Source organism: Dasypus novemcinctus, chromosome 2, assembly GCF_030445035.2.
Source record: "Dasypus novemcinctus isolate mDasNov1 chromosome 2, mDasNov1.1.hap2, whole genome shotgun sequence".
Lineage (NCBI taxonomy): Eukaryota > Metazoa > Chordata > Mammalia > Cingulata > Dasypodidae > Dasypus > Dasypus novemcinctus.
This window is the reverse complement of record NC_080674.1, coordinates 157,584,824-157,601,264: the sequence shown is the minus strand read 5'-3', so window position 1 is coordinate 157,601,264 and position 16,441 is coordinate 157,584,824.

Genomic DNA, 16,441 nt, shown 5'->3' with positions numbered 1-16,441 from the left:
TCTTTCACCCTTGTGTGCAATGCTAGCTGTCGATTTTTCATATATGCAGTTTACCATATTGAGATAGCTTCCTTTTATTCCCATCTTTTGGAGTGTTTTTATCAAGAAAGGGTGCTGTATTTTGTCGTATGCCTTTACTGCATCAATTAAAAGGATCATATGATATTTCTTCTTCAAGTTATCAATGTGGTTTATTACACTAAATATTTTCTTGTGTTGAACCACCCTTCCATACCTGGGATAACACACACTTGATTGTTGTATATAATTCTTTTAATGTGCTTTTTGGATTTGGCTTGAAATTATTTTATTGAGAATTTTTACATGTATATTCATTAGAGATGCTGGCCTATAATTTTCTTTTTTCATAGCTTTTTTGTTTGTTTGTTTTGGTATTAGGGTGATGTTAGTTTCATAGAATGAGCTTTGTAGCATTTATTCCAGTTCAATTTCTTTTTGGTAAAAGTTTGAGTAAGACTTGTGTTAGACTGTCTTTGAATTATTGGTAGAATTCACCTGTGATGCCATCTGGTCCCAGGAATTTCATCCTTGGGAGATTTTTAATGATGGTTTCAATCTCTTCATTTGTGATTGGATTTTTGAGGTCTCTATTTTGAGAGTCAGTGTAGGTGGTTTGTGCATTTCTAGGAATTTGTCCACCTCCTCTATATTGTGTAGTTTTTTTGGCACACAGTTGTTCATAGTATCCTCTTATAATCGCATTTATATCTGTGGTGTCAGTAGTAATGTTCCTACTCTCATTTCTGATTTTTTATTTATTTGCATCTTCTCTCTTTTTTTCTTTGTCAGTTTATCTAATGGGTGGTTGATTTTGTTGATCTTCTCAAATAACCAACTTTTGGTTTATTGATTCTTTCTATTAATTTTAGTTTTCAGTTTCCTTTATTTCTGCTCTGTTCTTTACTATTTATTTCCTTCAGCTCTTTTGGGACTAGTTTGGTGTTCTTTTGCTTGTTCCTCCAGGTGTGCAGTTAGATCTTCAATTTTAGCTCTTTCTTCTTCTCTTAATGTAAGCGCTGAGTGCTGTAAATTTCCCCTTCAGCACTGCCTTTGCGTTGCCCCATTGGTATTGATATGTTCTATTCTCATTTGCATTCATTTCAAGATATTTCCTGAATTATTTTGCAGTTTCTTATTTGATCCACTGATTATTTAAAAGTGTATTATTTAATCTCCATATATTTATGAATTTCCCTTTTTTCAAACATTTTTTATTTCCAGCATCATCCCAATATAATTAAATTTTTTATAATTTCAAACTTTTAAACATTTATTGGGACTTGCCTTGTGACCCAACATATGGTCTATCTTGGAGAAGGATCCGTCTGCACTTGAAAACAATTTATATCCGACTGTTTTGGGGTGCAATGCTCCACAGATGTGTGATAGGTTTAGTTCATCTATCATATTATTCAAACTCTCTGTTTCTTTACTTATCCTCTATCCAGATATTCTGTCCAATACTGTGAGTATTAAAGTCCCCAACTGTTATTGTAGAGACATCTATTTCTCCTTTCAGGTTTGCCATTGGATGCCTCATGTATCTTGGGGCACTTAAGTTAGGTGAATAAATATTTAGTACAGGGAAGCAGATTTGGCTCAATGGATAGAGCATCTGCCTACCTCATGGGTGGTCCAGGGTCCAAACCCAGGGCCTCCTGACCCATATGATGAGCTGGCCCGCATGCAGTGCTGATGTGCATAAGGAGTTCTGTGCCACGCAGGGGTGTTCCCCATGTAGGGGAGTCCCATGCGCAATGAGTGTGCCCTGTAAGGAGAGCCACCCAGTGCAAAAAAAAAAATGCAATCTGCCCATGAGTGGCACCGCACACACAGAGAGCTGATGCAACAAGATGATGCAACAAAAAGAGACACAGATTCCCAGTGCCACTGACAAGAATATAAGTAGACACAGAAGAACACACAGTGAATGGACACAGAGAGTAGACAACTGCAGGGGGAGGGTGGGGAAGGAGAAATAAATAAAAAATAAAATATCAAAAATATTTATTACAGTTATTTCTTCTTGGTGAATTGCCTCTTTCATTAATATATAATGACCTTCTTCATTCCTTTAAACAGTCTTGCACTTAAAATCTATTTTGTCTAATATTAATATTGCTACTCCAGCTCTCTTCTGGTTACTATTTGCATGGAATATATTTTTCCAACCTTTCACTTTTAACCTACTTGTGTCCTTATATCTGAGGTGTGTCTCTTTAGAAAACACATAGATGGATCTGATTTTTTTAATCCATTCTATCAGTCTATGTCTTTTGATTAGGGAGTTCAAGCCATTAACAGTCAATGTTATTATTGTAAAGGCATTAATTACTTCATCCATTTTTCCTTTGGGTCTCTGTTGTCACACTATTCTATTGTCTTCTTACCCTTTAGCTTACTCTTCCTAATAAACTTCATTTCTACATTCTTCTCCAAATCCCTTGCCCTTTTTTTCCCCTCTCTGGTAGCAGCATTCCCTTTACTATCTCTAGTAATTCTGGGTTTCGGTAACATAGTCTGTCAGTTTTTGTCTATGACTACTTTGAACTTGCCCTCATTTTTGAAAGACAGCTTTGCCAGATACAGAATTTTTGACTGGCAGTGCTTCTCTTTCAGTACTATAATAAATCATGCCACCTTCTTCTCACTTCCACAGTTTTAAGTGAGAGTCAGCACTTATTCTTATTGAGATTACTTTGTATGTGGTGCTTGGCTTTTCTCTTTCTCCTTTCAGAATCCTCTCTTTGTCTCTGATATTTGTCATTCTGAATAGTAGGTGTCTCAGGGTATGTCTATTCAGATATATTTGTTTTGTGGTGTGTTTTCCTTTTTAGATATTGATATTTATGTCTTTCATAGGGGTTGGGAAGTTTTCAGTTATTATTTTCTCAATTATTCTTTCTGCTCTTTTTCCATTGTCTTCTCTGTGACATCAAAAATGCATATGTTACTCAATTCCCTAAGACTCAGTTCCATTTTATCTATTCTCTTCTCTTTTTGTCCTCCTGTTTTCTAGATTAGATGTTCTATCTTTGAAATCACTAGTTCTGTCTTCAAGCAATTCATATCTGCTCTTATGTGCCTCTAATGTATTTTTAACTCCTCTGTCATGTCTTTCATTCCATAATGTCTGTTACTTTTATTTGCTGGATTTCAAATTGTTCACCATGCTCACCCAGTGTCATCTTAATATCCCTTATCTCTTTAGACATATTTTCTTTCAATTCTTTGAATTGATTTAGGAGAGTTGTGTGATTGTCATTCATTAATTGTCTTAAATCCTATATTTCTTCAGGATATTTGATTTTTTCCTTTAGCTGGGCCATCTCTTCCTATTTCCTTGTGTGGTTTGAAATTTTTTGCTGATGTCTAGGCATCTCAGTATGTGGGTGAATTTATTCTTATGTCCAATTTCTCACTTTTCCCTATTTTTCCTATAGCTTTTCTTTGATGTTTATTTCAATTTATTTTAAGTCTTTAAAACTGCGCAACTTAAATTTTCAAAATTGGGCCAGGGATTCACTAGTGGCAAGTTGATTTTCTCTCAGGAGTTAGGGTGCAGAGAGACCCAGAATCTGTTTTTGTCCATGCGATTTCCGGATTCGCCAGCAGATGGTGCTCATTGGCAGTCCTTTCCACCGATGTGTTTCAATCACTGCTTTCCTGTGTTTTGGTCTGGCCAGATTTGAGATTCAAAGCAGGCTCTGTTGGCCAAATTTACTGAAGAGAATCGCCCCAATTTCCCCTCCTTTTTCCCTTGTAACATCTGAGAGGGAGAAAGATGCCTGTTTCCCTCTCCATTCGCTGCAGTGAGTCAATATCTTGGTGGTGGTGAGGGGAGCCTTTCACAGCCACTGCAGGGTTTTGTAACTCATGTTTGTGATTTTTGGGTTCTTTCTGTCTCTGTCCTTCAACCTCCTGGGAGTTACTTAGCACTGTCCTGGTCTGCTGACTCCCAAAACATATCCTTTTGATAGCTTTTGGCTCTTTCCTCATTGTTTTTGTAATAGAATTGAACCCTGCCTGCCAACTTTGACATCATCTCCCTGGAATTCTATCTGCCATCTTTATTGACAAAAAATCTACTGTAATGTCCTTTGGAGTCTTTTCTTCCCCCTTGTTAGATCCTGTCCAAGATCATGTATTGCATTTAATTGTCATTGTCTTTTTTAGTTATTTCTTTTTTTTTGTTGTTGGAACATATACACAACAAAAATTTCCATCTCAACCACTCCCAAACTTACTATTCAGTGTGGTTAATCATAATCACAATATTGCAATATATATATGCATCTATATATGTATGTATGTGTTTTTGTTGTGTGTTCTAACAAATGAATAGTGTAGCTATAAAGAAATCTAAATAAATGGCTTTCAAATATTATAAAATTATTAAGTACTTCTAGAGTCACTATGTCCTCTCACACAGATCAAATGATTAATTAACATTATTAGGCCCCAAAAATGTTATAACATAAAAAATTAGTTATATAAATATTGAACAATTAGCTCAATTTCACCAGTTTAATTGATTTGAATGTGCCTTGTAGGCAAAGCAATTTGGCCATCAAGACAAAAAGGAATGCTTCCCATTTCCTGTGAATGTTGCCTCATTATTCAGAAAAGGAGGAAAAGTGGGCCTATGATTTTCAGTTCAGGACTTACAGCATCGCAAAAAAAAAATGTTATGTTAGGTGACACCATCAGTTCAACAGATAGAATAGCACAATTTAAAGGTTTAGAACTTTTAACTTTTTTTTTACAATCAGGATGTAATAAATGTTTGAAGATTACCATAATGTAAATTACATTTTAAACACTTGAGTATGTTTCTTCCACAATATAGCTATATATGTGTGTGTGTATGAGTGTGTATATCACATACACAGACACAGATATATGGGGAGGATCCCTGAAGTGTGAAGAGTGAAGTAAATCCAAAATTCATCACACAGTATATGCATAGCATTGCTGTTCATTATAAAGACTCTAGAATCTGTCCACTTCTTTATCTGATTCATTAAATCCCTCTTCCAGTTAATCATCACATTTATAACTGGATTCTTCAGTAAATATCTAATCATTTATCACTCTATCAATTTTACATTTATTTGTGAAAATTTTAGTAATATATAACTCACACTGAACAAAAACTCTCTTAGACCATAACCTTAGATGCATTTGTTCACTATTTTATCCCCATTAGGAGTGCTTTCTTTAAACATATAGGTTCCCAATTTACATTTGTTAAATGAATGACTGTAGAATGAATTAGTGAAATAACTTTTTCATTTCCAGATTTAATTTATTAAATCCCATACATGGGCAAGAGGTAGAATAGTAAAGTTTCCATTCTATTAGATCCCACTGCCCAGTTAGGATGACTTCTTTTTCCCATCCTCATATAAAGTCTATCCTATGTTAATGGTTATTACATCTTCCCTTGCAGAATACCACACATTCTACATTGTTGGTATCTATCAATAAGACCAATGCCCATCATTCTTAGAAGGAATTAGAAACTTGACTCAGTTTTCCTTTTTTTTTTAGTCTTCCTTTTTGGCACCACTTTTCTTAGAGTCCCAAGTGATTAGGATTCAAGTGTTACAATGTGCAAATGTTAAACATCCTTCCCTCCAATTACTTTAATTTGCATAACAAAATGGTTAATAATTATTGAATAATTTTTATGGGTCAGACATTAGGCTGAAAGCATTTCATATATAACTCACAATTTTTCCAACACTTTGAAAATGATAATATATTTATGCCCTTATTTAAAATAAGGCATCGAAATCTTAAAGCATTAAAGAACTTTTACTAATTTTTCCCAAATAATGAATACTAGAGCTCAGTCTGCCTTATTTCAAACCAGTATACTTATAAAGGCCATAATATTATCTTCCCTCACCTTGGTCATATATTCAAATTTGAAAAAAATGAGATTTATTATTATTAGAAACTTACCCTTTATGAAAACCTATTCTCTCATCTCCCTTTCAACCTTATATTTAATTGTATCTTGTGTTGCCTTTCTTCTCTGTTTAGGCTCTGTACCATAAATTGATTTCTGGAGTGCTTGCTCATCCTCATGACTTATTTCTTTGAGCATATATACCTTTATCACAACCCTTTAACCAGACTTGTATAAATGTGGTATTTAGTTTTGTCTACTAATAAATTAATAGCTGTGTTTTACTGAGGAAATTTATTCTCTTCAGCTGTCAAACAGATTTATTTTTCAAGACACACGATGGGAGCCTACAAGATTTCTCCCATATTCTTGCAGGTTAAAGCTAATAGAAAACAACAAGCAAATACAAAAATGAGCAATAACAACAACCAAGCAAAAGTACAAAATAGAAGCCTATGAAATATATCATTATGGCCTGAATTTTGGGTGGATAAGTCAATGTGCCCATTGGCTAAAGGTGTCCAATGCGAAGCAATTTAACCAATAGTTAGCAATGTCTACAAAGGGCCTGTCTCTGAATTCAGCATTTAATTTGTTAATTTTCTGGATCTATTAATAACTTTCCATGTAATTCTATGACAGAGATTACCTTGTATGTCAGAAGCTAACAACAACAACAAAGTTAAGTAAAAAGCAAAAAACAATAAAACACCTTTCCCACTCTTTGTTGATTGGCCTGTGTGAGTGTTCTTCAGAGTTATCCTAACCAGGAGTTCAGAGAAGAGCCTGAGGCAAAAGTATAGGGTCCTCTTTGGTATTTTCTGAGCATGATATTGTCCTGAGCATGCATACATGGCTCTAGGAATTCCTCTGCTTACATGATTCTGAATGACCCCTTTCCTGTAAGAAACTTTTTTCTTGACAGCTAATTTTTAAAATGTAATATACTATTGTATGGACATACTACAGTTTGCTTATCCATTCATTTATTGAAGTACATCTTGGTTGTTTCCAATTTTAGACAAATATGAATAAAGCTGATGTAAACATTCATGAACAGGTTTCTTGTGGGCATAAGGTTTCAACTCATGTGTAAATACCAAGGAGTGTGATTACTGGATCAATGGTATGACTTTAATTATCTTTGTAAGAACCTGCCAAACTCTTTTGCATTCCCCCCAGCAAAGCATTAGAATGCTTCTTGCTCCGCATCTTCACCAATATTTGGTATTGTCAGTGTTTTGAATTTTACCCATTCTAATAGATATATAATAGTATTGCATTGTTCTAATTTGATATGTCCTAATGACATATTATATTGAGAATCTTTTCATGTGATTGCTTGACACCTTATCTTTGATGAGGTGTCTGTACTGATCTTTTTGCTATTGGGTTATTTTCTTACTGTTGAGTTTTAAGAATTTCTTTTATGTTTTGGATACAAATAATTTATTGGATAAAGGTTTTGAAAATATTTTCTCCAGACTATAGCTTGAATTTTCATTCTCTTAACAGTGTCTTTTGCAGTGCAGAGGTTTTAATTTTAATGAAGACCACTTTATCGTTTTTTCATTCATGGGTCATTATTAGTGTTGTATCTAAAATCTCATTGCCAAGCCCAAGGTCATCTAGCTTTTCTCCTATGTTGTTTGCTAAAAGGTTTATAGTTTTTCATCTTACATTTAGGTCTATGATCCATTTTTTATTTAATTATTCTAAGAGTAGTAAAGTCGATATGTCACTTCATTTTATTTTGTATATGGATGTCCAGTTGTACCAGCATCATTGTTGAAAAGACTATCTTTCCTCATTTAATTCTTTGCTACTTTACCAAAGATCAGTTGACTGTATTTATGTGGTTCTATTTCTGGACTCTATTCTGTCCATTGATCTATTTGTCTGCTTTTTTTCACCAATACTACACTGTTTTGGTTATAGTAGCCTTATATTAATTCTGAATGTTGGGTATTCCCAGTGCTTTGATTTTGTTCTTTGAAGCATTGTTTTGGCAATTCTGGGTCTTTAGCTTTTCCATATTAACCTTTTAAAAATATACTTAAATTTTTTTTTTAAAAGATACTTAGGTTACATGATTGTTACACAAAAAAATTATAAAGAATTCCCATATGTCCTGCTCATTAGCCCTCCCACATTTTCCCACATCAACAACATCCTTCATTAGTGTGGTACATTTGCCACAATTGATGAACACATCTTGGAGCATTGCCACTGAGCGATGATTATAGTTTACATTGTAGTTTACACTTTCCCTGAACATTTTTGCAAGTTATTGCAAGATATACAATGGCCTATATCTGTCATTGCAATGTTATTCAGGATAATTCCCAAGTCCCAAAAATGCCCCCAAATTATGCCTATTTTTCCTTCTTCTTCCCCTCAGAACTTCCAGTGGCCACTGCCTCCACATCCATGATAAAGTTTTTCTATTGCTAGGATAACAGCAAGTCTACAGTAGAACAACTGTAAGTCTACTCTAGTCTGTCACCATTCCCCAATCCTGAGGATTCTGTGATGGTGATGCCAACCCCACCTCTAACTGAGAGGGAGCTTAGATCCCATGGGACAGATGGATGGGACTTCCTTGCTTGCAGTTATGGACTCTCTCTGTTCCTTGAGATGGTTGTTGTCAGTCATCATCTCCTTGTTCATTTTCTTGGGTGAGTTCAGTGACTTGGAGAGTAGATCTTGCAAGTCTGTTGAGTTCAACTGGCACATGGACAGCCCAAAGATTTATGTCTCTTGGACACACAACTATCAACTCCAGTACTAACTATATGTTCAGATAGAGGGGCAACAGAGCCATGCGTAGGGAAAACACAACTGAGTCCAACTCTATCACACTGCGGAGCATAAATTCCAAAGGAGGGCCTACTGGCAGGGTGCCAAACTCCTGTGCTGTCTGCCCTGCCTACAATTTCTGGATGTCTCCAGAGCCCTCAGGAGCCCTGCTATTTGAAGTAATAGTTAATTTAGCAGTCAATGAATTCCTGCTGAGATGAGCATAAGCATAACCTCGGAAACGACACCCCAACACACTTGGAAGTCTCTTAGCCATATAATCTCATTTGTCTTTACACTGTCCCCCTTTTGGTCAAGGTCTTTTTCCAGTTGCATTGATAGTTGGTTCTTGGTAGTAATCCCTTGGTGCTGGGGAAACTTATCCCTGGGAGTCATGTCCCACACTTGGGAAAAGGTAATGCAGGCCACACTTGAGCAACAAGGGGAATCTCAGTACATAACATTTAGGCATCCTATAATACTATGCTGTTTCAGTTTCAAAAGTAAAGGTTCATAAGTACAGTCATCACAATCAAGGACCCACCAATGGCCCATCCTCTTTCAGGAATTACTGTCCCTGTACTCAAGGGATTCTTGCTGTCCCATTAGAGAATGTGGCAGAACTCTCCAGGATGGGAATTCAATATTTCTTTAATTATTGTGTGTATCTCCACCGACTGTGACAATGTCCCTTGAACACTTGAACATATTCATATGTTTTGTATGTATGCCCCAGGTGAACCTCCTCCCATGCATCCTCCATCTCTGACACATCTCACCTATGTTCCTCCCCCATTACAGCTGTAACCCTTCTGTGACTTAAAACTACTCAAAATTGAAGCCAACTATATAACTTAATAAAATTAATAGGAAAATTATATAATAATGATAGTTTTTAAAATAACATAAAATATGAATATTTTTTAAAAATTTGAAATAAATTTAAAATTAAAAAAATTAACATTACATTTTTCATTACTGTATGATCTGTTGTCTTGTATGTATAGTGACATTTGCTTCCATTAATTTGCCCAATGTCTTATTTTTTTCATTTTGTCTTCAAAGTAGCTTTACATTACAGAAAAGTCATGTACAGAATACAGGTGATTCTCATACACCCAGCAAGCTCTCCCTTTTTCCCCTTTCCCCTATTAATAAAATTTTACATGTGGACAGTACATTTGTTATACTTAATATACAGATATTGAAACATTGCTAATAACCACAGTCAGTGATTTACATAGTGATTTACAGTTTGGACCATACACTTTTATGGATTTTGATGAAGTTTGATATGGTCTGTATCACCATTGCAGGATCATGTAGAATAATTCCATCACCCCAAAAATGTCCTGTGTTGCATCTATTCTATTCCTCCCTCCCTCTTCCCTTGGGGCCCAGAGTAACCACCAAGATTAACTCATTGAAGGACCAGATTTAGAGTTATTTGCAACAACATTGAGGGCTTAACATACAGGTCCATGCTCCCCTATTAGGCACTGCCTATGCACTCAAGAGACTCCTGCCTCTCTGTCTGAGATCATAGTAGGACTCCCCAGGATGAGAGCCCAACGGCTTCCCACTCATTATGTGAGTCTATATTCTCTGATACAACACACTATGACAAGATGAACACTACATGCTGCCTAGAAGCCTGCCCCAGGTATGACCTGTCCCACTTGCCCCCACATCCAACACCCTAAACCAGTAACCTTCCCCTGCCATATTTGCCAAGAGAACATTCCCAACATTTGTACTCCTCTGTTTTTTCAAAAGCCATCATTCTAATTGGTTTCAACCACATACCTGCAAATCCCCAGAGTTCACAAGCTCCCTCCCCCAACCCTTGCCCCAGTTCCAAGGGGAGTCGAACTCACTCTCCCTACCCTACCTCCCTCAAAAACCAGCACGCCCCAGTCCAATAGCATCACTGCTCCACTATTATGCCCATCCACTTCACAACTACAGCCTTCCAACCTATCATAGATTTTTCCCATATGGGAATTGTCTCACAACCTTCATTTCCCTTTCTGTCTCCTGTAAACATATCTTCCAGACTCTAGCTCTGTGAGCCTGCTCAAATTGTTTAATCATATCAGTGAGGTGATGTAATATTTGTCCTTCAGTGCCTGGCTTCCTTTATTCAACATAAGATCTTCTTCAAGATTCCTCCATGTTATCCTATGTGTTAATACTGCAGTCCATCTTCCAGATGAGTAACATTCCATTGTATGTACATATCACAATTCATTTATCCATTCATCTGTTGATGGGCATTTGAGTTGTTTCCAACTTTGGACAATAGTGAATAATGGTGCTATGAACATTGGTGTGCATATATCTGTCTGTGTCCCTGCTTTCGATTCTTCTGGGTATATACCCAGCAGTGGGTCCTATACTTAGCTTCCTGAGAAACCACCAAACTCCACAATGGCTGCACCGTTCTACATTCCCACTAGCAGTGGATGAGGATTCCCAATCCTCCATTTCCTCTCCAACACTTGTACTCCTCTGTTTTTTCAAAAGCCACCAGTCTCATTGGTATAAGATGGTATCTCATTGTAGTTTTGGTTTGCATTTCCCTAATAGCTAGCCATGTTGAACATCCTCTCTTGTGGTTTTTAGCCATTTGTATTTCTTTTTTGGAGAAGTGTCTATTCAAATCACTTGACCATTTTTAAAATACTTTTTTTTTTTATTTTCAAGGTGTGGGATTTCTTTATATATATGCAAGATATTAGGGTCCTATCATATATGATTGCCAAATATTTTCTCCCCTTGAGTAGGCTGCCTTTTCACTTTCTTGACAAACTTCTTTGAGGTGCAAAAGTTTTTAATTTTAAGGAGGTCCAATTTTTCTGTTTTTTCTTTCTTTGTTCATGCTTTGGGTATAAAATTCATGAAACTGTTTCTTAATACAAGATCCTGTAGGTGCTTCCCTACATTATCTTCTGGGAGCTTTATCGTCTTGGCTCTTATATTTATATCTTTGATCTATTTTGAGTTCATTTTTGTATTATATAAGGTGTGAGGTGGTATTCCTCTCATTCTTTTGGCTATGGTTATCTGGTTATCCAAGTGCCATTTATTGAAGAGGCAATTCTCTCCCAGTTGAGTGGGCTTGGTGTTGTTGTTGAATATCATTTGGTTGTATAGGTGGGGATCTATATCAGAATGCTCAATTTGTTTCGATCGGTCATATGTCTATTCTTGTGTTTTGACCACTGTAGATTGTAGTGTGTTTTAAAGTCAGGTAGTGTGATTCCTCCAATTTTCTTTTTTTTTTTTTTTTTTCAATATATCTTTGGCTATTCAGAGCCCCTTGCCCTTCCAAATAAATTTCATAGTTAGTTTTTCCAATTCAGTAAAAAATGCTGTGGTAATTTTTACTTGGATTGCATTAAATCTGTAAATCAATTTGGGTAGGATAGACATCTTTATGATGTTTTGTCTTCCTATCCATGAACAGGGAATATTCTTCTACTTATTTAAGTTCTTCTCGGTTTCCTTTAATAGTGTTGTGTAGTTTTCTGTGTGTGTCATTTATATTTTAGTTAAATTTATTCCTAGGTATTTGATTCTTTTAGTTACCATTTTAAATAGGATTTTTTTTATTTCCTCCTCATATTGTTCATTATTGGAGTACAGATATGTTACTGATTTTACACATTGATCTTATAACCTGCCACTTTTCTGAATTCAGTTACAAGCTCTAGAAGCTTTGTTATAAATACCTCAGGGCTTTCTTTATATAGGATCATGTTGTCTGTAAATAGTGAAATTTTACTTCTTCCTTTCCAATTTGGTTGACTTTTATATCTTTTTCTTGCCTAAGTGCTCCAGTAAGTACTTCTAACACAATGCTAAATAAGAGTGGTGAAAGTGAGCATCCTTATCTTCTTCCTGATCTTAGAAAGATATTAGGATTCCACCACTGAATATGGTGTTAGCTATGGGTTTTTCATATATACACTGTAGCAGTTTGATATTATTGATGAATTCCAAAAAGAAATATTGGATTATGTTTGTAAGCTGATCTTTTCCTCTGGGCATATTAGATTATATTGGATTCATAGATCTACTTGATTAAGTAATCAGTAAACCTCTTGTGTCATAGGACATTGAGTCCCCACCCTTTAGTGGATGGGGACTCACAGATAAAAGGCATGGCAAAGGACAGAGTTAAGGGGTCTAGATGTTGGAATTTTGATGTTGGAGTTTGATGCTGAAGTCTTAAGCTGGAGCCCCAGGAAGAGAGGAACCCTAAGCCTGAAAGAAGCAAGCCCTGGGAAGAGAGGAACCTAGGAAACCTGAACTCTTGCAGATGTTGGCAGCCATCTTGCTGCAACCCTTGAAAATAGGCTTTGGTGAGGGAAGTAAATTTTGCTTTATGGCCTGGTATCTGTAAGCAGCTACCCCAAATAAATACCCTTTATAAAAAGCAACTGATTTCTGGTATTTTGCATCAGCACCCCTTTGGCTGTCTAATATATACCCTTTATCATGTTGAGAAATTTTTCTTCTATTCCTATCTTTTGCAGTGTTTTTTATAAAGTGTTCTATATTTTGTTGAATGCTTTTTATGATCTATAAAGATGATCATGTGATTATTTCCTTTTGATCTAGTTATGTGGTATATTATATTGATTGATTTTCTTATGTTGAACCATTCTTTTTTTTTTTTTTTTTTTTTCTTTTCTTTCCTTTTTTAATAGTTTTATTTAGATATAATCCACATATAGCATAATTCACCCACTTAAAGTATTTAATTTAGTAGATCTTAGCATATTTATAGAGTTTTTCATTTATTAGTCATCACTACATAAATTTTAGAACAATTTTATTCCTCCAAAAGGAAAACTCCACATCCCTTAGCACATACATGAATACAATTTTAGAGCATTTTCATTACCCAAAAAAGAAACTCTGTACCCTTAGTTGTCACCTCAGCTCCCATTCCCCACACACACCTCACCCTTAGGCAACCACTAATCTACTTTCTGTCTGTAGAGATTTGCCTAATTTGGATATTTCATATAAATGCAATAAAAAATATGTTGCCTCTTGTGACTGGCTGCTTTCATTTACCATAATGTGTTCAAGGTTCATCTGTTATAGCATGTATCAAAACATCATCCTTTTTATGGCTAAATAATATTCTATTTTTAATTTTATAAATAAAATACCACATTTTATTTATCTATTCAACAGTGATAGACATTTGGGGTCTGTCTGCTTTTGGACTATTTTGAAGAATGCTATGAGCATTAATGTACAAGTTTTTGTATGGACATATATTTTTATTTCTCTGGGTATATACCTAGGAGTGGAGCTTTGGGTCACATGCTATCTCTATATTTTTTTTTTTTTTTTTTGAGTTTTATTTTTTTATTTTTTTTTATAATTTTTTTATTTTTTTATTGACTTTGTAATAATATTACATTAAAAATATATATGTGAGGTCCCATTCAACCCCCCCCCCACCCCCCCTCTCCCCCCCCCCCCAACAACACTCGTTCCCATCATCATGACACATCCATTGGATTTGGTAAGTACATCTTTGGGCACCTCTGCACCTCATATACATTGGTTCACATCATGGCCCATACTCTCCTCTATTCCATCATGTAGGCCCTGTGAGGATTTACAATGTCCGGTGATTACCTCTGAAGCACCATCCAGGGCAGCTCCATGTCCCGAAGACGCCTCCACCTCTCATCTCTTCCTGCCTTTCCCCATACCCTTTGTCCATTATGTCCACTTTTCCCAATCCAATGCCACCTCTTCTATGTGGACACTGGATTGGTTGTGTCCATTGCACCTCTATGTCAAGAGGAGGCTCAGATTCCACCTGGATGCTGGATGCAATCCTCCCATTTTCAGTTGTAATCACTCTAGGCTCCATGGTGTGGTGGTTGTCCTTCTTCACCTCCATCTTAGCTGAGTGTGGTAAGTCCAATAAATCAGATTGTAGGTGCTGGAGTCTGTTGAGGCTCAGGACCTGGCTATCACACTGTCAGTCCAGAGATTCAAATCCCCTAAACATATCTTAAACCCCAACATTAACTGCACCTCCAGTACATTAGCATGAAAGTCTTATGAAGGGAGATCCCATCTGAGTCCAGATTCATCACACATAAACACCATTTCCAAAGAGGGGCCATCTGACCTGGTAGTTATCCCCATCGGCCATGACCATAACTCCCATGGGTCTCTTTAGCCCTCAAAGGAACCAATATCTGGGGGTTGTATCTGCTTTATCTGTCTCTCTGACTCTGCTCAGTTGTGCATGAGGGCAAACCTTCTGCCAGCCTCCAGACTCTTTTTTAGAAACTCGTAGCCATATAAACTCATTTCTCCTTTCCATTTCCCCCTTACTTTAGGTCAAACAGCATTTTAAAGTCATGGTATTTTATGTAGACATGGATATTCTGCTGATCCGCATTGAACCTTCCGTATAAGGTCATTTTCCAGTTGCATCATCAGTTGGTAGTTGATAGTGGTCCCTCGTTGCCAGGGAGGCTCATCCCCGGGTGTCATATCCCACGCTGGGGGGAAGGCATTGCATTTACATGCTGAGTTTGGCTTCGAGACTGGCCACATTTGAGTAACATGAAGGCTGACAGAAGGAAATTCCCAGGCACAAAGTTGCTCTAGGCCTTGTTATTATTTTGGGTTTATCAGCTCACAAGCATAGTCATTAGTATCAGGGGCTCACTGTTGAACCCTCACTCCCTCCCGGTCCCCACCACTGTACCTGGGAGACTGTCGCTGCTCCCCTAGGGACCACGACAGAGCACCACTGGCCAGGAACCCAGTACCCCCCCTACTGTGGTTTTTAATTGTTGCCACTATGAGTATATCCAAACATTGCCATGCACCCTGGACATATGTTCTGTACCGCTCCCTGTCAGTCATATATCACCTGTCATTGGTATCCCATACCAGTATCCCTCCATTGCCATTGTTGAAACACTCTGTGATCCAGAACTCCCCGAAATTTGAAGCCCAATATAATGTCATGGTCCCTTACTAGGGAATGGCATATAGCGATGAGTTTAAAGGATAGATAAAGAACTTGGATAAAGTTAGATAAAGAACTTAGATAAAGAATGTTGACTTGAAAAAGATCCACATCCTATTTTTTTCTTTTTTTTTTTCTTTTCCCCCCCCCCCTAATTATTCAGCTTTTCTTCACAGGAGTCCTAGACCACAGCAATGTATATATATAATATACAGCACTCCCACACATCCACCAGAAAACCTTTTCCCTTCCACAGTGATACTCTTACGCCCTATTCATATCATATTTACTTAAAGTGATGTACAGAGTCTGAGACATTAGCTTTCTAACAAGGTGACATCTGTGTTTACATTATGGTGCATACTTTAGGATACACAGTTCTTTACATTTTTAGTTATCCTATGTTTTACATTATGGTTTACATTATCAGTCTGTCATCTCCTATATGTTATGGTGTAATATTACATGTTTTATATCCATCCTTGTGTACTCTCAAGAAACTCCTCTCTTACCCCCCATTTACTTTGGTTCCACACATTTAACGTCCATTTTCCCTTCCACCTTGGTGCCCTCAGTGATAGCCAACCTCCGTTTCCTGAGGAGCCACTTCCAGAGATAGATGGAATAGTGTTCAGGGCCTAACTTGCTCAACTGCCCCAATGCCCTGGGAGCCACCCTTT